The sequence below is a fragment of the Oryx dammah genome, unplaced genomic scaffold (genome assembly GCF_014754425.2).
Source record: "Oryx dammah isolate SB20612 unplaced genomic scaffold, SCBI_Odam_1.1 HiC_scaffold_27, whole genome shotgun sequence".
NCBI classification, from domain to species: domain Eukaryota; kingdom Metazoa; phylum Chordata; class Mammalia; order Artiodactyla; family Bovidae; genus Oryx; species Oryx dammah.
The window spans coordinates 40055267-40075807 of NW_024070211.1; positions in this window are offsets into that span (position 1 = coordinate 40055267).

Here is a 20541-nt window from a genome sequence, read left to right on the forward strand (position 1 = left end):
GCCTTCTGGGCTCCTCCGTCCATGGGATTTTCCAGGCGAGAGTACTGGAGTGGGTCATATTAGCTATGTTCAAATCCCAATGTTGCTTCTTTTTCTCTGTGTGGCTTTTGGCAAGTTCATTAATCTCTCTGTGTCTCAATTTCTCATCTCCCTATAGAGTTGTTGAGAAGTTTAAGTTTTTATAAGCCAAGTGCTTAGAAGAGTGCTGGTTATGATTAAACTTTTGGGTAAATGTTACTTATTATTATTAGAATTGACACTTGGAGAACTCTCGTGTCCCGGATCAGTAGATCAAGTAAATACACAGAATTACAGGGATCTTAACATCACATGCAGAGGCAAAGGAAGCGTATGTTATCACCAAGAAGCTCTGTTTAATAGATAAGGAAGTATGGGGCTACTGTAATGTTCAGTTCAGAATAATGAAGGGCTGGAACCTAGCCTCGTTCCTGAAGTGATGGCCTGGGAATCTTGGTAAAGTCTAGAATTCCTTTTAGGTAGGTTTAAAGTCCTCCTGCCATACCAACCTCATTGGTTCTGATATTACTTTAATGAGGACAGTCTGCCTCTTGCAGGAAGCTGGGAGCACAAGCACAGCACGTGGCAAAGCTTAAAGGGATTTTGGGATCCTGGTCCAGCTTTCAGTCTCTACAAGCTGGGAGAGTGTGCTGTGCTGCTCACAGACTGACCCTATCATTTGGAAAACGGTGGGTTTCTAGACCCAGGGAGCCCCTCTTCCAGATGGTGAGAGGCGGACCTCAGAGAGACATGTGCTGACTGTTGACTCATTTTGTGCATTTCCTGTGTGGTTCTTGCATCTTACATCTAAGTTACTGACTCAGCTTAACCCTGCTTAGCTTGCAAGACCTTTCAGGGAAATCAGAGAATGAGATGCAGTCACTGCAAGTTGTCACACATGATTAAGGAGCTGGAGGCAGTGATTTATGTGGAAAGATTAAAATCGCTAAATATGGATGCCAGTGCTGCCCTGACTGAGTGGGGCTCTAGGTATTTGCAAACTGCCCCCGGGAAGGCTGCAGACTTCAGTGGAGGTAGGACTGCTTTAAAGGAGTTGAAGGGCGATATAGATAGCAGAAATGTGATGATATGTAAACAGGATACTACTTCCTGATGAAGCTGAAAAGACTTGATTCAGACAGGAAATTCTTCTGTGGCTTTTATTTTATCAGGCAACTGGCTGTCTCTGGAATTTTCTACATGAACTTCAAGCTCTGTGCTTTCAGATAGCCCTCAGTAGCTCTTACTTCGTCCTCTGCAGTGTCCCCATTCTTGGGGTGCCTTTGCTTCCTCGCACTGTCCTTGCACTAAGGCTCCTCCCCACAGTGTCTCTCCTGTTACCTTGTTGCTCCCCACCTCCCCAGTACCCCTCATCCACACTCCCAGTCAACTGGCATTTCCTGGTGTTCTGACTTTAAGGTAGGACTATGATGCTAGAGTTAATTGGATAAACTACTTCCTGTTAAACTTAAGCCAGATAATTAATTATCTGGCTTTCCCAGATAACACTGACCAAGCCCTTAGCAAGTGTGAGACTTTTCAACACTTGGTGTATGGCTGAGTATTGTGTGTGTGTGCCTCTGTGTGTGTGTATAAAGAAGGGAGGAAAGGGCAGGGTGCTTTTTAGCAGTCTGTATATGATCCTGTGCAAACCAGACTACTCTCAAAATGGCTAAGCACGGATGTGGTCATTGACCAATCAGAGTGATCAAGGAGGACTTTTAAGGAAGTGATGCTGAAGCCAAAGACTGAAGGCTGAGTCTGAGTTATCAAGGTAAGGGAGGTAGGTAAAAAGGGGGATAGATATTAAATTTCTGAGGACAGCCTTATTTTTCAATACTCTGCTCCATGCAATTATTTGAACAATTTGGTTACTATACCATTAACTGCAACAAACTAATTTAAAGAAATGGTGCCCTAGCTGCATAGATATTCTTTTTCTACAGAGTAAGTCAAAGACAAACTGTCTGTGCTTCTTTCCTACCCTAATGGCCATATTCTGGCATAACAAGCCCTCAGCAGTCTTCACCTGACCTTTCTCTAATGTTCTTTATGCTCTATCCCAGATCACGCTGTTCTTTTCCGACCTCTGTACCCTTGAGCAGTCTTTTTTTTTTTAATTTTCCCTCTGAGTTATTCCCCTACTGTTTGAATTTGTCTGCCAAGCTCTTGACTTTTTTGCCAAAAGCCAACTTAAAAATCATCTCCTCTAGGAAGCCCTCCATGATTAAGGACATCTTCCTCTGTAGCGTTCTAGTGTCTTATGCTTCTCCGTATTTGGCACATGTATCAGTATCATGTTTCTTTGAATATAAGTTACCCCTCTGTCCTGTCAGTAGTGCTTACCATAGTGTTGGGCATGGGCTAAGTGCCTAGTAAATATCTCTTGAATGAACAAATGAACAGTGGCATACCTTTCTATATTCCATAATTATAGTGTGCATGTATAAACATTCACCCAGTAGCAATAAATAGGAGCTCAGATAGTGAACATTTGGACTTTCTGTTTTGTTGGGTAATTGAAAAAAGTTATATACTCATGCAGTTCATGAAGTATAATTCTATGTTTTAGTGGGTAAATTACAGATATCTCTCTTTAAAAATAATTTCCTTAAATGTGATAAAATTTATTTTTTGGTTCATATTTGTTAGGTTGTCATAGTGTTTTAAAATATCTGGCTTAGATCACTTAAATTTTTAAAATTATACTTCAAGCAGCTATTAGCATAATATTATCTATTAATAGAAATTCCTACAAGAGTAAAAGTACCTGCAATTTACATGAAATCAGAAAACTTGGTGTGATTAGTAGCATCACAACAAACCCAGCATGACTATTGTAATGACTACATTTCCCATCACTGTAATTATCTCCTAAAACTTTTATTGGGAACATTGATTGCCATTTGCTCACTCATTCACTTTGAGAAAGTGGACTGATGGACACGTGCCAGGAGTGAAACAGTGGCTGTGCAGGTCCTCTGGAAAATACATGCTGGATGATTACAAAATGAATCGTTTGTATCAGCCAGGAGAACTGTCTGATATTTCTGGGTTCAAAATAAACGATAGATTTCTTATTTCTTTCAATTACTAAGAATTTAAGTGAAGAAGATGAACGGGAGATGGTATCTTAAGAGAAAACGTGAGATGATTATTCCTACTTGAAGGACGTTAGACACAAGGTCACATCCCCTCCCCGCTGAAGGGTATCATTCCCCTTCATGAGACTGAGGGAAGGTGGAGATTTGGCTCCTTGAATCTGTCCACTTCTCTCCATTTTCACTGTTGAGTTTGTAAGCCAGGCTGCCATTGGCTCTTGTCTGGACTACTGCAACTGCCTTCTAATTGCTCTCCCTACCTTTTGCTATGCTGCTTTCCAATTCATTCTCTCTACTGCAGACAAAGTGCTCTTTCTAAACAGCAAATCTCATCATGTCACTCCCCTGCTTAAACTACTGTGACTCCCCGAGTCTTTATTCTGGTTTATAAGGCCTTTCACTATCTGACCCTCTCTATCTGTGCAGTCTTATAACTCACCATACCCCGGCCACACAGAAGCAGAAGGGCTCTTCCTTACCACTCCACTCCCACCCTGTCTTTGATCTAACTTCTGATCACCTTCCAGGGTTAGGTATTCCCCTCTGCACTCCAAGGGCATCCTTAGCTGACTTCTCTTTTTGCACTTATCACACTGTCCTGAAATTGCCTCTTGTCTGTTTCTGCCCCTGTTCTGTAAATTTGATGAGAGCAGAATCTGGGTCTGTCTGGTTCATCTTGTATCCTTAGCACTAAGCATGGAGAGAAGACAGCCAGACATGGCTAAGAGAGGGAATGATTCTGTTTTCCAGTTTTGCTTGTTGCTGCTTTTAAGTCAGGTCAAAGGCAAAATGTTAATTTAGCCTCAGTGTCTATTTCTAGGCATTGCTCCACACCTTTCCTGTACTAGTGGATTTTCTTTGTGGAAGATCCCTCAAAGAACAGAATGAAAAGTGAGATCGTGGTTCTCATTGGTTGTTCTGAGTGTAGGAAATATCATTGTGGGTGACTATGTTTAGTCTGTCCCTCCCAGACCCAGGCAGTGAAGACTAGAGGCTGATCAAACAGAATCTCAGGGTGTGTGTGCATGTGTGTGTGTGTGTGTGTATGCGCACACACATGCCTGTGTGTGTATTTAGGTGTATTGTGTTGCTGGGCACAGAGATGGGTTAGCTTTGTTAGAAATTAATGCTTGTGAGTTCTTCTGATAAAGAAGTTGCTGGGCTCTGCTTTCTTTGTCAGAGAATGACTCATGTGTGTCAAAATGGTATGTTTCAGAAAGAAAAAAGCTGCCAGTCCTAGAAGGTTACCCTGAGATGTATGATCACTACTCTGGTCATTAAAACTAGCCCAGTTTTAATGGCCAGAAAAGTTTTCTTTTAGTCTTTTTGGATATGGCTATGTATGTGTGTATATGTGATTAGCACCGGATAAAACCAATTTGGAAGAATGTAGCTTTTATCAAGAAAATGAAATTGCAGAATATGAAAAAGGTAACCAGCGTATCTAGTTACAGATAGGCTGTAGAGATCTTGATTTGATTTTTTGACATTTGTTAAAGTTATTTTGAATGCTCATCTTTTGTAAAAAAAAAAAAAAAGCTTTTTTTTTTTTTTTCTCAAAGTCTCCCTGTTGCTCCCATTGAGCCCTCTTGGGAGGTATGCTACACAAACCTTGCTGGAGCGCTTCTTTCTGTTCCAGACTAACAGAGAATTGTGGCAACCTTCTGACATCACTTAACTGTGTGGCTGCAACAAGCACCTTCGAGCCACATGGAGCCCTTTGTCTCATGAATTTAGCGCAAATTGGGTAACGTGTTTGAACAAGCCTGATGGATTCCAACCAGGATAAAGACAGAGTAAAGAGTGAGGGAAATCTAAAAGATGCCTGTTTCACTCCCTCCCTACCCTTCCCAGTGCTGGATCCACAGAATCCAATGCAAGCACCGAGCAAGTTGGCTTACAGAGATATCACAGAGCAAGGCTATGTGTCATTTGCATTTCCTGAAAAACAGGTAGGTGGTGAGAGCCTGCCGTGGGCTGCTGGCAAGAATTTCAGTGATTAGATAGCCACCCAAACAATTTCTTCTTCCCCCACTTTTCTGTTTGGGGCTTTAATTTGTATCTTGTTTCTTTAGGCAAAACAGCTGACTTGACTTGTGTCTGACTTCTGGGAATAACTGAATTCTTCTGGCAGGGACTAAGTAACCAGAGAGTAGCAAATGAAAATTTCACTCTGAAACACACCCACACTCACCCACACACAGACTTGTGGGCTTGTCCATAGCACTCTCTGTGGTTTGGAGAGAGAGATTTGGAGAATATTTGTGTATCATTTGCCTTTTTAATTTACCAGCCCATTTTAAGGGGTCAGAGCTATAAATCTCAACATGGGATGTGGGAAAGAGAATTTTTGTATGATCAAGAGGCATATGGATTCTTAAAAGTTGAGAAAAATTGTGATGGCGAGAAGTTGGGTTACTTTGTGATCTCTCTCAGCCCTGCTTTTATGGAAAAACCTTGTTAGGGAAGGAGGTCAGAAAAGCAAATAAACTATCAATAGTTGAAGGTTCAGTTCCTGTTCATGCACTTTGGGTGAATTAGCGTAATTTTCACAGCAAATCTGCTGTTCCACCTATTTACAGATGATGAAAATGAGGATTGGAGGGATTCAGTAATGTGCTCAAGTACACCCATCCTGTAAGAGATGGAGTCAGAACTCAATCCGGATTTCTCTGATGCCAAAGATAGAGCCAATTATATCACTTTAAATCACTGGGGGCAAAATATCTAAACTCACATATCTGTGATTGTAGAGTTGCTTCTCCACTTGTCACAGCCCTGTCTTTTCTCTTGCTCCCTTGCTTGCCTGACTCCCTGCTTTGGAACACCTCATAAATGCTGGGTAGCTCCAGGGAACAACCAGAGTATGGCAGCCCTTCCTTCCTTTTGAAGTTGTTCGTGGCACCAGCTTGCATGTTTTTACGCAGAATTGGGAAGGAACATTTTTTTCTTGTTTTTAATTTATTTTAATTTGAAGGATAATGGCTTTACAATGTTGTATTGGTTTTTGCCACACAACGTGAATCAGCCATAAGTATACATATGTCCTCTCCCTCTTGAACCTCCCTCCCACCCCCTACCCAATTCCACCCCTCTGATTGTTATAGAGCACCAGGTTGAGCTCCCTGTGTTATACAGCAACCTCCTACTAGCTAGCTATTTTACATATGGTAACGTATATGTTTCCGTTCTCCTCTCAGTGCATCCCACCCTCTCCTCCTCCTGCTGTGTCCTTGAGCCTGTTCTCTATGTCTGCATTTCTATTCCTACCTGCAAATAGGTTCATCAGTACTATTTTTCTAGATTCCATAAAAATGTCTTAATTTATGATATTTATTTTTCTCTTTCTGACTTACTTCACATTGTATAACAAGCTCTAGGTTCAGTTTACTAAACTGAAATGAAATTTGTTCCTTTTTATGGCTGAGTAATGTTCCATTGTGGCTTCCCTTGTGGCTCAGCTGGTAAAGAATCTGCCCGCAATGCAGGAGACCTGAGTTCGATCCCTGGGTTGGGAAGATCCCCTGGAGAAAGGAAAGACTACCCACTGCAGTATTCTGGCCTGGAGAATTCCATGGATGGTATAGTCCATGGAGTCACAAAGAGTAGGACACAACTGAGTGACTTTCACAATATTCCATTGTATATACGTACCACAACTTCTTTATCCATTCATCTGTCAATGAACATATAGGTTGCTTTCACGTCCTGGCTTTTGTAAGTAGTGGCATGCACGTCTTTACACCAATTAGGAAAGAACATTAAAAATATATATATATATATATTTGAGCAGCTTTAGGTTCGTAGCAAAATTGAGAGGGAATCACAAAGATTTTCTGTCTACCGCCTGCCCCCACACATTCACAGCCTCCCCTGTTATCAACGTCCCACACCAGAGTGGTATATTTGTTACAACTAATGAACCTACATTGACCCATCATTATCACTCAAAGTTTACATTATCATCCAGAGTTTACACTAGAGTTCACTTTTGGAGGTGTACATTCTGTGGTTTTAGACAAATGTGTAATGACATACATCTGTCATTATAGTATCATACAGAGTATTTTCACTGCCCTAAAAATCTTTTATGTTCCACCTATTCATAATTCCTCCCTTGTCCCCCTAGTCCCTGGAAGCCACTGACCTTTTACAGTCTCTATAGAAGTAGTGTTAGTCACTCAGGTGTGTCTGACTCTTTGTGACTCCACCTACTGTAGCCTGCCAGACTGTAGCCTGCAGGCTCCTCTGTCCTTGGGATTTCCTAGGCAAGAGTACTGGAGTGGATTGCCATTCCCTTCTCCAGAGGATCTTCCCAACCCAGGGATCAAACCTGAGTCTCCTGTACTGCAGGCAGATTTCTTTACCATTTGAGCTACAGGGAAGACCTACATCCTCTATAGTTTTAATTTTTTTTAACAGCTGGAAAGGTAAAGCTATTGGATGATTTGTTGAGCTCACCATTACTTTTCCATCCATTCAGGACTGGCTTGTATATTTACATTGAGTCAACAATCAACACATATTTATAAAGGCCTGTCATGAGTAAACTGTAGTAGTCATCTACCTGGGAGATACAAGAGAACTCAGTTAGGGCTTGTGAGCAGTTTAACAATCTGGTTAGTGGGATGGACAAAACATATACATTTCCATATCTGTTTAGATCTCTGTATCTATGTCATTGACTATAAAATTAAAGCAGAGAGAAAAATTTTCAGGGCTTCCAACACCTGCTAATTGAGAAAGTGAGTAAATGTAACCAGAAAGTTTTGAAAAGACTTGAAATTGAACATGTTATTTTTTAGAACCTGGTAATGCCCCCCACTCCAGTACTCTTGCCTGGAAAATCCCATGGACAGAGGAGCCTGGAAGGCTGCAGTCCATGATGTCGCTGAGAGTCGGACACGACTGAGCGACTTCACTTTCACTTTTCACTTTCATGCATTGGAGAAGGAAATGGCAACCCACTCCAGTGTTCTTGCCTGGAGAATCCCAGGGATAGGAGAGCCTGGTGGGCTGCCGCCTCTGGGGTCGCACAGAGTTGGACACGACTGAAGTGACTTAGCAGCAGCAGCAGCAGCAATGCCTGCTTATTAGCCTTTCATGAGGATAGATAAGGGTTATTTTTTATAAAAGCTCCTCTTTTGTACAACAATAGCCTGAATAGTCAGGAGTTGGCAAAGCCTTTTCTGATGTTTATTGGAGCAGCTGTGAAAATAATTTTGTACCATTAGGAATAAATTTGGGAATGGGATTTATTTTAAGGCTTTCAAAAACTGGAAGTGCTCTGGTCTCAGAATTATTTTTTATTAAACATTGTCTCCCTGGCTACGTTTTAGGTGCTGGCTGAATTCCTCACAGTGGATTGTGTTAGCATTAGAAATGCTGTTGAATGATAGTAATGACAATAAATTTCATTGGAAAAGACCCTGATGCTGGGAAAGACTGAGGGCAAGAGGATAAGGGGGCAACAGGGGATGAGATGGTTGGATAGCATCACTGACTCAGTGGACATGAGTTTTAGCAAACTCCAGGAGATAGTGAAGGACAGGGAAGCCTGGCAGTGCTGTAGTTCATGGGGTCGCAGAGTCAGACACACCTGAGTGACTGAACAACAATCATGACAATAAATACATATATTAAAGGATGGAGTTGGGTTCCAATTCTATTTGGCTAAACTTGATATTTGACTTTGCTGACTCAGTTTGGGGATCCTTAAATATAATTTATATGTACTCTTATCTGGGCACAATCATGCTTGAAAAAAAAGTGAACCCTTGAATACAGGTGCTTAGAATGCAAATTGTTATATATTTCCATCAGTACGTTTTATACATTGACATCTTAGTCCAGAAGGAAACCTTCCCTGTACCGTCAGGTCAAGACTGACTTCGAAATGAGGATTGAGTAAACACGGTGGACAAGAAGGCTGGGAAGATGTGACTCTGCATTGCTGCTTTGCTGCCATCATGGATGAGGACTGCCATCTTTTTCTCACGGTATCTGATTCTGGAAAGACAAGTTGCACATTTTGCTCCCAATACATAGCCAGGTACCCCAGCCTCTTTCTCATTCCATTCTCACTCTCTCTTCCCTCAAGCTCACTCATTCTCTGTTTCCATGGGAGCTTCCAAGAGAAATGGAGTGAATCATTCAGCAAGGAGAAAACACCAGCCAAACATCAACCATCAAACACCTAGAATCCTCAACACTGATTTAGAATCCACTTTCTTATGGTTTCTCGGTAAGACTATATAACAATGTACAGAAAAGAGGAAAGTGGTTCATCTAATGAGGGCCAAGGAGACAAACTGAAATGTACTGCCTATACTCTGAATCAGGGCCCAAAGGAAATATACAAAATATGAAACTTGTTTTTGGTCTCTAGGAGCATAAAATCAAGTAAGGGAGAAAAGCATGCTGACAGTTTATGAGACAGGATGAGACAACTTATAGCTGTTACCACAGCATCACTTTGCTTCCATCTCCGAAATACAAAGCCCTCTTTCCTGGTTCTCAGGGCCCCTGGAAATCCATACGCCATCTCATTCACTGTCCAGAAAAGTATGCTGGTAGCACTCGGACACCTTGTCTGGGTGAGGGAGACACAATCAAGACTGTCTCCTATAGTAGACTCTCTCCCAGTTCAATTCACAGCCATTCCCAGAACCATAAATGGATCCCCTGATGCTTGGACATGAGAGGTTCAGATTCTTGCTCTCAGAGTCCTGATCTCTTTTCTTTCTCTGTAGCCCTGGCAGATTCATCCCCAAGGTCTGGAAATATCTTTTCATATATCTTTCTTTTGTAAAAAATTGATTTTGTCGTTGGCCTCACTGTGCAGCATCAGTTCAGTTCAGTTCAGTCGCTTAGTCATGTCCGACTCTTTGCAGCCCTATGAATCGCAGCACGCCAGGCCTCCCTGTCCATCACCAACTCCCGGAGTTCACTCAGACTCACGTCTATCAAGTCGGTGATGTCATCCAGCCATCTCATCCTCTGTCATCCCCTTCTCCTCCTGCCCCCAATCCCTCCCAGCATCAGAGTCTTTTCCAATGAGTCAACTCTTCACATGAGGTGGCCAAAGTATTGGAGTTTCAGCTTTAGCATCAGTCCTTCCAAAGAACACCCAGGACTGATCTCCTCTAGAATGGACTGGTTGGATCTCCTTGCAGTCCACTGCTAAGTCACTTCAGTTGTGTCCAACTCTGTGTGACCCCATAGACGGCAGCCCACCAGGCTCCCCCGTCCCTGGGATTCTCCAGGCAAGAACACTGGAGTGGGTTGCCATTTCCTTCTCCAATGCATGAAAGTGAAAAGTGAAAGTGAAGTCGCTCAGTCGAGTCGGACCTTCAGTGACCGCATGGACTGCAGCCTTCTAAGCACCTCCATTCATGGGCTTTTCCAGGCAAGAGTACTGGAGTGGGGTGCCATTGCCTTCTCCAAGGGACTCTCAAAAGTCTTCTCCAACACCACAGTTCAAAAGCATCAATTATTCGGCGCTCAGCTTTCTTCACAGTCCAACTTTCACATCCATACATGACCACTGGAAAAACCATAGCCTTGATTAGATGGACCTTTGGCAAAGTAATGTCTCTGCTTTTCAATATGCTATCTAGGTTGGTCATAACTTTCCTTCCAAGGAGTAAGCGTCTTAATTTCATGGCTGCAGTCACCATCTGCAGTGATTTTGGAGCCCCCCCACCCACCACAAAAAAAAGTCTGACACTGTTTCCACTGTTTCCCCATCTATTTCCCATGAAGTAATGGGACCAGATGCCGTGATCTTAGTTTTCTGAATGTTGAGCTTTAAGCCAGCTTTTTCACTCTCTTCTTTCACTTTCATCAAGAGGCTCTTTTAGTTCTTCTTCACTTTCTGCCATAAGGGTGGTGTCAGCTGCATATCTGAGCTTATTGATATTTCTCCTGGCAATCTTGATTCCAGCTTGTGCTTCTTCCAACCCAGTATTTCTCATGATGTACTCTGCATATAAGTTAAATAAGCAGGGTGACAAATGTACTGTGCAGCATATGGGATCTCAGTTCCCTGAACAGAAATTGAACTCATGTTCCCTGCAGTGGAAACACAGACTCTTAACCACTGGACCAACCAGGGAAGTCCTTAGATCTTTAAAACCCACAATTTACAAATTTGGAAAAATGGAACCACTTTCCTATTCTCATTAGGTAGATACTCTGATGATGATTACTATCTTAAGGACTGCTAAGGTGATATTCCTTCTCATCTTCCTGTTAAAGGGAAGAAAAATAAAGAAAGAAAATTAAAGCACAGAATAGTCAATTATCAAGTAAGCAAAAAAAAATGTGCTGAGCAGCAGCAAAATAACAAACATTTTGATACACCTTATTCTATTTAATCTCCATAATAAAGACCACAAAGTGGTTGTTATTCTTCCCATTTTATTGAAAAAATGTTGGGTCTCATAAGAGTTAAACAACTTGCTCAAAGTCTCACAGTTAACAGAGACAATATTGCATATATTTCTGTCGCCCAGCACAGTGTTCCTTCTATTACAGCTTCTCCTAGGTCAAAAGAGGAAGGTCTTCCTGTGGGTTGGAATGTTCTCAGGGCAGGTTTATGATGAGGAGGTATCTGAAGTGGCTCTTGACTGAATTACAGGCTTTGGCTAGACAGTGGAAGAAGGCAAACGTATTCCTGGACTGGGAGGATTTGCATGACTAAAACCACAGATTGGGAAAGTGGAAGATGTATTTGGAAGACTATGTGTAGTCTGCCTTGGCTGGAGAGAAGGGTTCTTTCATAGGATGAAATGGCATCCAGCCAAAGAGAGGAGAACAATGAAGACGGTTCAGCCATTGTTGCGATTCGGGAGTTTCAGGCACCTCTGTTAAATGAGGATAAACAGGGCTGACCTTCCCTCACAGGCAGTCTGGGATTCTGAATCACCAGTGACTGGGAAGAGGCATGCTCCATTATTTGAGGCATGATATTATATCCACCAGCTATTTTGTGCAGTTGAATTTTTGTTCCATTGAAATGATTCTCTCAGTGTGAGCTCAATAGCAATGGGCATGATGGTGGTTTTCCTGTGTTGCCAGAAACTAGGTCTGAATTTCTTCCAGCGCCTCCTGCTCTAAAGCACCTCTTATGATTAATTAACCTTTTGTGGCGTAACTAGGACATCTGTGTGGGATGAGATGTACTTTGGTCAGACTTCAGTTTTCAGTTGTTCAGCAAGAGGGTAATTAATTATAAGAGCTGAATCTGAACAGAAGATTGTTGGAGGAAATCCAAATGAAGCAAAACATCTAATTATCAATGAACAGGAAGGTTTTTTTTTTTTTTTATTGTTGTTGTTGTTGTAGGAGTGAATAAAATACTTAATGTGATGTAAATAAGAGATAGTAACAACTTAAGATGTCTTCTTGTAGTGTACACATAATGCAAAAAAATGTGAGATATTTGTATTTTTGGAGATACAATACAATGAACTAATCATAACTAGACAAACAGGAAACAGAGGCCAAGTTAGTGTCTGAAATAAATATGTATTCTCCTTTGAGATAATTGTTATGTTGACTTTAACAAGGATATATCTAGAATCATCTGGCTATTATTGCCCCTGACAAATGACAGTAAACACCTCTTGTCTAGAGAAGCAGGTTGGATTAAGATGCAAAATAAGAGATAAAATTCAGAAGCTAAAAACAGTTTAAAATCAATTTCTTTAACATCAGTGGTTACTGTGATAGAGATGTAGTTAGCTTTTTGAGGTGAGTCACCTCTAGCATTTAACTCACATCTACTTGATACAATCTCCCCAACTCCCCGCTAAGCCTGACACAGCCAGAGATTCTAGCTTGACTTACTTAACTGATGAAGGGGTACCTTAGTGGACATGTGAGAAATTTCCACTCTCAAACAAAATGATTCTCAAGGTGTTTGTTGTGCACATTCACCGATAACTTCTATACAAATGTTGCATGATTCAATTTCAATAGGGGAATGTGATTCTGTGACCATAAGGGGGGACCCTTCTAGGGCCCAAGAATGGACTCTTTTCTAACACTAGGAAATGAACTGTCTAAGGAGACACACATACTGACAAAGCAAAAGACTTTCTTGGAAAAGGAAAGTGGAGAACAACAGGGTAAGGGAAGCTAAGAGAACTGCTCTGCCACGTGCCCCACAGTCTCAGGGTTTACGGTGGTGGGGTTCCCCTTCCAGGGTATCTCTGGCCAACCCTCTTGCCTATGTCCATATTTGGTCCAATTCAAGGCCATTCCTGGCAGTGTGTGCATCTCTCAGTCAAGATGGATTTCAGTTCAAGGGTTTCTCCTAGATTGGTAGGACATATTAAAGGTTGGGGTTTCCTCCCTCTTCTTCAGTTCAGTTCAGTTCAGTTGTTCAGTCATGTCCGACTCTTTGTGACCCCATGAACCGCAGCACGCCAGGCCTCCCTGTCCATCACCAATTCCCGGAGTCCACCCAAACCCATGTCCATTGAGTCGGTGATGCCATCCAACCATCTCATCCTCTGTCGTCCCCTTCTCCTCCTGCCGTCAATCTTTCCCAGCATCAGGGTCTTTTCCAATGAGTCAGCTCTTCGCATCAGGTGGCCAAAGTATTGGAGTTTCAACTTCAACATCAGTTCTTCCAATGAACATCCAGGACTGATTTCCTTTAGGATGGATTGGTTGGATCTCTCAAGAGTCTTCTCCAACACCACTGTTCAAAAGCATCAATTCTTTGGTGCTCAGCTTTCTTTATAGTCCAACTCTCACATCCATACATGACCACTGGAAAAACCATAGCCTTGACGAGATGGACCTTTGTTGACAAAGTCATGTCTCTGCTTTTTAGTATGCTGTCTAGGTTGGTCATAACTTTCCTTCCAAGGAGTAAGCATCTTTTAATTTCATGGCTACAGTCACCATCTACAGTGATTTTGGAGCCCAGAACAATAAAGTCAGCCACTGTTTCCCCATCTATTTGCCATGAAGTGATGGGACCAGATGCCATGATCTTAGTTTTCTGAATGTTGAGCTTTAAGCCAACGTTTTTACTCTCCTCTTTCACTTTCATCTCTTCCCAAATTCTTCTGGCTGGCAGTAGCTTGTCAGTTCTGAGTTCCTTATCAGGACCTCCTGTTGTGAGATAACTCACAAAAGTGGTTATTATCATGCCTGGCCAAGGCTGGCAGTTTTGGTCAGTGGTTCCCTAACAACACTAGTTTGTGTTTATAAATACTACCAGGCTCCTACTGGTATGAAGATACTATGTCCTCTCTTACCTATTTCTTCTGCTGCTGTCAAATAGTTTCAATTCCTATTTTTCTTTTCTCTCTACTTCTGCTGTCTTGTGTTAGAACTTGCTGCCTACTCTTTGTGTCACTTAGTTATCATAACTTTCCACTGTATGTTGTTGTTGGGAGACAGTTCTTTGTGGGTCCTTGCATTTCTGCACGACTTCCAAGCAGAGGCACTGACAACTTATTCGAGATCGTTGTTTCATGAGTGTTTATATGGTGAGCAGACTTGGAAGATGGAGACAGTGTTTCCCTCTGGAGCAGAGGGCAGCTTCCTTGCCATTTAGTATAATAATATCTCTCTTACGGGGGCAAAGATAGGAAGGTTTGCTAGTAACTCATTATGAAAGATTTCGGTTTCCTAAGTTTGAATTTTCTCAGTGTTAATCTCTTAGTTGTGTCTGACTCTGCGACCCCATGGACTGGGGCCCACCCAGGCTCCTCTGTCCATGAAATTCTCCAGGCAAGAATACTGGCAGCTGCTGCTGTTAAGTCGCTTCAGTCATGTCCGACTCTGTGCGACCCCATAGACGGCAGCCCACCAGGCTCCTCTGTCCCTGGGATTCTCCAGGCAAGAATACTGGAATGGGTTGCCATTTCCTTCTCCAATGCATGCATGCATGCTAAGTCGCTTCAATAGTGTCCGACTCGGTGCGACCCTATCTACAGCAGCCCACCAGGCTCTTCCATCCCCAGGATTCTCTAGGCAAGAATCCTGGACTGGGTTGCCATTTCCTTTTCCAGGGGATCTTCCTGACCCAGGGATCGAACCCAGACTTCCTGCACTGCAGGCAGATTCTTTACCACCTGAGCCACCAGGGAAGCCCTGAGTTTCCTCAGTTGTGATGCAAACCCACGGCACCACCTGGCTGCTCTGTGTCACCCTTTTGGTGACTAAAGGGGTGAGCGACAAGGGGAACCAAGGCAAATAGGAAGTTTATGCTGCCTGCTGTGCTGTAATAAGTCCCTTGTCTCTGACTCAGGTGTCTTGTGTCTCCTGCCACTATCCACAAAAGTGTGGCAGGATAAATTGCTAGCTTGCAAGAAAAGTCAGATTTCTTCATACTTCTTGACATGTACGTCTTGTGTCCAAACTCCCTCAGAGAATCTGACTGGGTCAGGTAATCACCATCTGGTACAGAGGACTCCTGTAATATTGACTTTCTTTTTTCCCTTCTAGTTTTATTGAGATATGACGGACATTCAGCACTGTATAAGTTTAAGATGTACAGTGTAAGTATTTGACTTGCCTGCATCATGGAACGATTATCAAAATAGATTTAATGAATATCTGTCATCTCATATCGATATGAATTAAAGGAATAAAAAAGTTCATTTTCCTTGTGATGAGAACTCTCAGGATTCACAATCTTAACAATTCTCATATACAACATATGGTAGTGTTAATTATATTTTTCACATTGTATATTCCATCCCTAGGACTTTATCTTATAACTGAAAGTTTGTATTCAATACATTCGACTACCTTCATCCAGCTTCCTCTCCCACCACTAAACTCCCGGATAAGACCCTCTTATAGGCTAGTAAGTAGATTGCTGCTTTTGGATCAGGTACTTGTGCTTCGACCAGTCATCTGTGGCCAATTTTCCAAGGTCACTTTGTTCAAATATTGGAAACAGTGAATGAGAGACAGGAACTCATTGAAAGAGGATGTGAGCTTGGCAAACCCTGTGAAGTTCTCAGAAGCAGACATTATACCTTGCACTTTTCATAGATCATATAGGAAAAGTTACTGAGAAATAGCAAATTCACCGTAACTCTTCTTCATAATCTGGGGTTTGCAATCTTATATTAGTTTCAGGTGGACAACATAGTGATTTGTCATTTTAGATTATACTCCATTGAAAGTTGTTATAAAATATTGGTTATGCTTCCTGTGCTGTATATTATATCCTCTATCTTATTTATTTTATACTTTGTGGATCTTTTCAATAAATACTATACTATTATATGATCCATGGTTGGTTGAATCCATGGATACAGGACCATCACTATGAAGGGTCAACTGCCAAGGTACACATGAATTTTTGATTGTCTGGGGGTTTGTGCCCCTGACTCTGCATTGTTCAAGTGTTAGTTGAACACAACTTTATGTGTGGAGATTATATATTTATATATCATACATATTCTATATCTATACATACGTGTTGTTGTTGTTCAGTTGCCCAGTCATGTCCGAGTCTTTGTGACCCCATGGACTGCAGCATGCCAGGCCTCCCTGTCCTTCACCATCTCCTGGAGTTTGCCCAAGTTCATGTTCATTGCATTGGTGATGTTGTCCAGCCATCTCATCTTCTGACAACTTCTTCTCCCTCTGCCTTTAATCTTACCCAGCATCAGGGACTTTTCCAATGAGTCACTTGTTTGCAACAGATGACCTAAATACTGGAGCTTCAGCTTCAGCATCAGTCCTTCCAGTGAATATTCAGGGTTGATCTCCCTTAAGATTGAGTGATTTGATCTCCTTACTGTCCAAGGGATTTTCAGAAGTTTTCTCCATCATGACAGTTCAAAAGCATCAATTCTTTGGTATTCTGCCTTCTTACGGTCCAGCTCTCACAACTGTATGTGACCACTGGGAAGACTATATCCTTGACTATATGGACCTTTGTTGGCAGAGTTATGTCTCTGCTTTTCAACACACTGTGTATACATATAAAATTTATATTTTATATGTATGACAGTATGCATATAAAATATAAATTTTATACATATATATCTATAAACATCAGAGAAGGCAATGGCACCCCACTCTAGTACTCTTGCCTGGAAGATCCCATAGACGGAGGAGCCCAGAAGGCTGCAGTCCATGGGGTCGCTGAGGGTTGGATATGACTGAGCGACTTCCCTTTCACTTTTCACTTTCATGCATTGGAGAAGGAAATGGCAACCCACTCCAGTGTTCTTGCCTGGAGAATCCCAGGGATGGGGGAGCCTGGTGGGCTGCCATCTCTGGGGTCGTACAGAGTTGGACACGACTGAAGTGATTTAGCAGCAGCAGCACATATACACATAAATATAAAACATATAAAATTTCCATTACACATACATGTTTCTATCTATCCACACATACACATATAATCCACACATCTCTATCTACCCATCTACCTGCCTACATATATCTATATTTATCTATCTATCTTTCTGTTGAGAGACATTTGTTATGAGGAATTGGCTCACGAGATTTTAGAGGCTGAAAAGTTTCACAGTCTGCCATTGTCAAGCTGGAGATTCAGGAAAGCCAGTGGTCTAATTCAATCTGTGTCCAAAGACCTGAGAGCCAGGGAGCTTGATGGTACAAATACCAGTCTGAAGGTAGGAGATGAAATGTAACGGCTCATGCAATGAGGCAGGAAAGAAAGGTAAGTTTTTTCTTTCACTTTTTGTTCTATGCAAGCCCTCAACTGATAGGATGATGCCCTCTCACACTGGGGAGAGTAATCTACTTTACTGAGACCACCAATTCAAATGCTAATCTCATCCAGAATATCCTCACAGCCCACCCAGGAAGAGTGCTTAATCTGTGCACCCTATGGCCAGTTTAGTTGACATAAAAAATTAACTATCACAGTCACCAGGACGGAAGTTAGCTTGAAAATAAAGGTGATACTTGGAGGAAGAAAGAGCCAAAACAATAGCAAAAACTGGAGCCAGAGCCCTAATCAAATTATCCTCAAAGTCTATATAGTTTCTGGGCATGTCACTTATGTAAGCCAATAAATTAACTTTACTATTAATATCAGTTTGAGCTGGGTTTTCTATTACCTACCAACAAAAACATTCCAGTGATTCATGTAGTAGCTTTCATAACATCTAAAGTCATTCAAGGATAATGTTGGAGCTTACACAGATCATACAAACACCTTTCTGAAGATGGGAGAGTGTACTTTAGGCCTGGAAAAGTCAGATGCAACAGTCTCATAGGTGTAATTCTCTGTTCTTTCCAGTGCCAGAGATGATATTACCCATAAACTGCTGTGGAATAAATCCATGAATACTGCCTATTGCTTCTCATAACTTATCTGTTATTTCCTGACTCTGATCACAGCTGCTTCATCATTGTTACTGGGCTTTTGCTGCAGAATTTGGAGGATGAGATTAGTTACTAAAGAGTTAAATGAAAAGACAAAAAAATCATGTTGTTTCCACAAACAGCGGTGACCCATGTCATCTTGGCCTCCGCATTCTTTAGGAGTGGGTTTCCATACTGGTGATTCAGCAGGCCAGGCCATACTACTTAATCAGAAGTTATAATTTTGGTTTGAATTTCAGTGGTCCATTGTAGTCTACAGTTTACATCTTGTGGCAAATGGAGAGAGTAATCATTTTGCTGGAGTACAATCTTATTTTCTTCAGAAAATAATTAGACCTACAGCTGTGTTTTAGATCTCAGCACTGCCCTTTGATATTTAAAAGAATATCCTCTTTCCTAACTGAAAACTGACAGATTAAAAAAAAAGTCAAGACAGAGATGGTCCTACCCCATGTACAGGAATCACTACCATCTGTTATAAGTGGAAGTACCAACAAGAACCACACCCAAAATGAGAGAATAATACAGCCTAGCTAACCACGGCTGAACCATGTTAAAATGATGAAGAATCCTGATGGGAATGCAGGTTAATACTCCCAGCTTGCCAGGCCACATGCTTGCTGATATCAGGATTTTTTAGTAAATGTGGAAAACTGTTGAAGTCAGAATATCTGGGTCAGCATAACTGAATGTGCGCTAACTGACAAAAATCTAACATGAACAGCCTTCCCCAATGTGTTCTTTTCTTCTCTTTCAAATGCTCTGTGATACTTGAAGAATGGAATAACTTCTCGGAATGTGGCCCGTGGACAGCAAAGCCAAGTTGCAAGTTGGTAACAGGGTTCTTATGCAGTGGTGGACTGTCTGGGAATTAGGCACAAAGACTTCTCCCCAGACGTGCATCATTTATACCACCAAACACACCCACAACCCTTAAAATGTCTTTCTGGAATCTCAACAGTGGTTCAAAGGAAAACCCAGGCCAAGTAATTGTCTTATGCTGCTGCTGCTGCTAAGTCGGGTCAGTTGTGTCTGACTCTGTGTGACCCTATAGATGGCAGCCCACCAGGCTCCTCCATCCATGGGATTTTCCAGGCAAGAACACTGGAGTGGGTTGCCATTGCCTTCTCTGAATTGTCTCACAAGTAGAGCTAAATTCAAGGCCATGCATCACTGGAGAGCAAAAAGCTTGTTGGAATTTTAAGCAGAAAAGGGCTCTTTGTCCTGGCCAAACTTGAATTTAAAGAAATCCTTTGGTTAAATTCTCCATGGGTTTCTCCAATTGAGTTTCATTTCAATGTTCATTATTTCATTAATATAGCTTCATGTACATTTATTTTCTTAAAGTAAGTCTATCTCCATTCATTTTCTTTAGTATTTAGAAGTCCAAAATACTATCATGCTATCATCACTTTACTTCCAGTGTCAAGAAGCATCTTGACAGGTTTAGTTTGCCAACTGACTTTTCTCTTCTGATCAGAAAAAAAATTCTGTTAACCATTTCCCCATAGTATTCTTCTCAGCAGTAAAAGTCACAGCAAGGCTACTTAATTTCTTCGGTGCTCATTTTTTCTTTCCATAAATGAGACTGCCAACAGATGGCCATATAATGGAAATCACCATTGACTCTCATGGATTATCTCTACCTGAGCTTTGTAATCTGCACCAGGAAAGCATTTTCAGCATTTTCGTCTTCCTGGATGGTCTGTTTCTACAAATTCTCTTCACTATGCTTCTATCTTCTTGTGTGTACATTTCTGTACAGTAGTATATCCCTTTATTCTTATTACAACTCTTGATTGTACTTACTTTGCACTATTATTTTCTTCTCTAGTGTCTTTTTTCTTTCAAGCATGGATTTATTCCATCCAGATGGTTCCAAGAATAAGAAGCATATCTTCTAATTCTTCTCATGCCTCTAAACACCACTTAAGATGTTGAAGATGGAGAATAAATATGCTTCCCCAGTAACATCAGTTTCCTGGTCCTAGCTTCATTTGCATTGGTTTCCTTTCCCTTAAAGACATCCCTCAAATTGATTTTGTAATTAATATTTAAATTGTTTAAAAGCCATTTG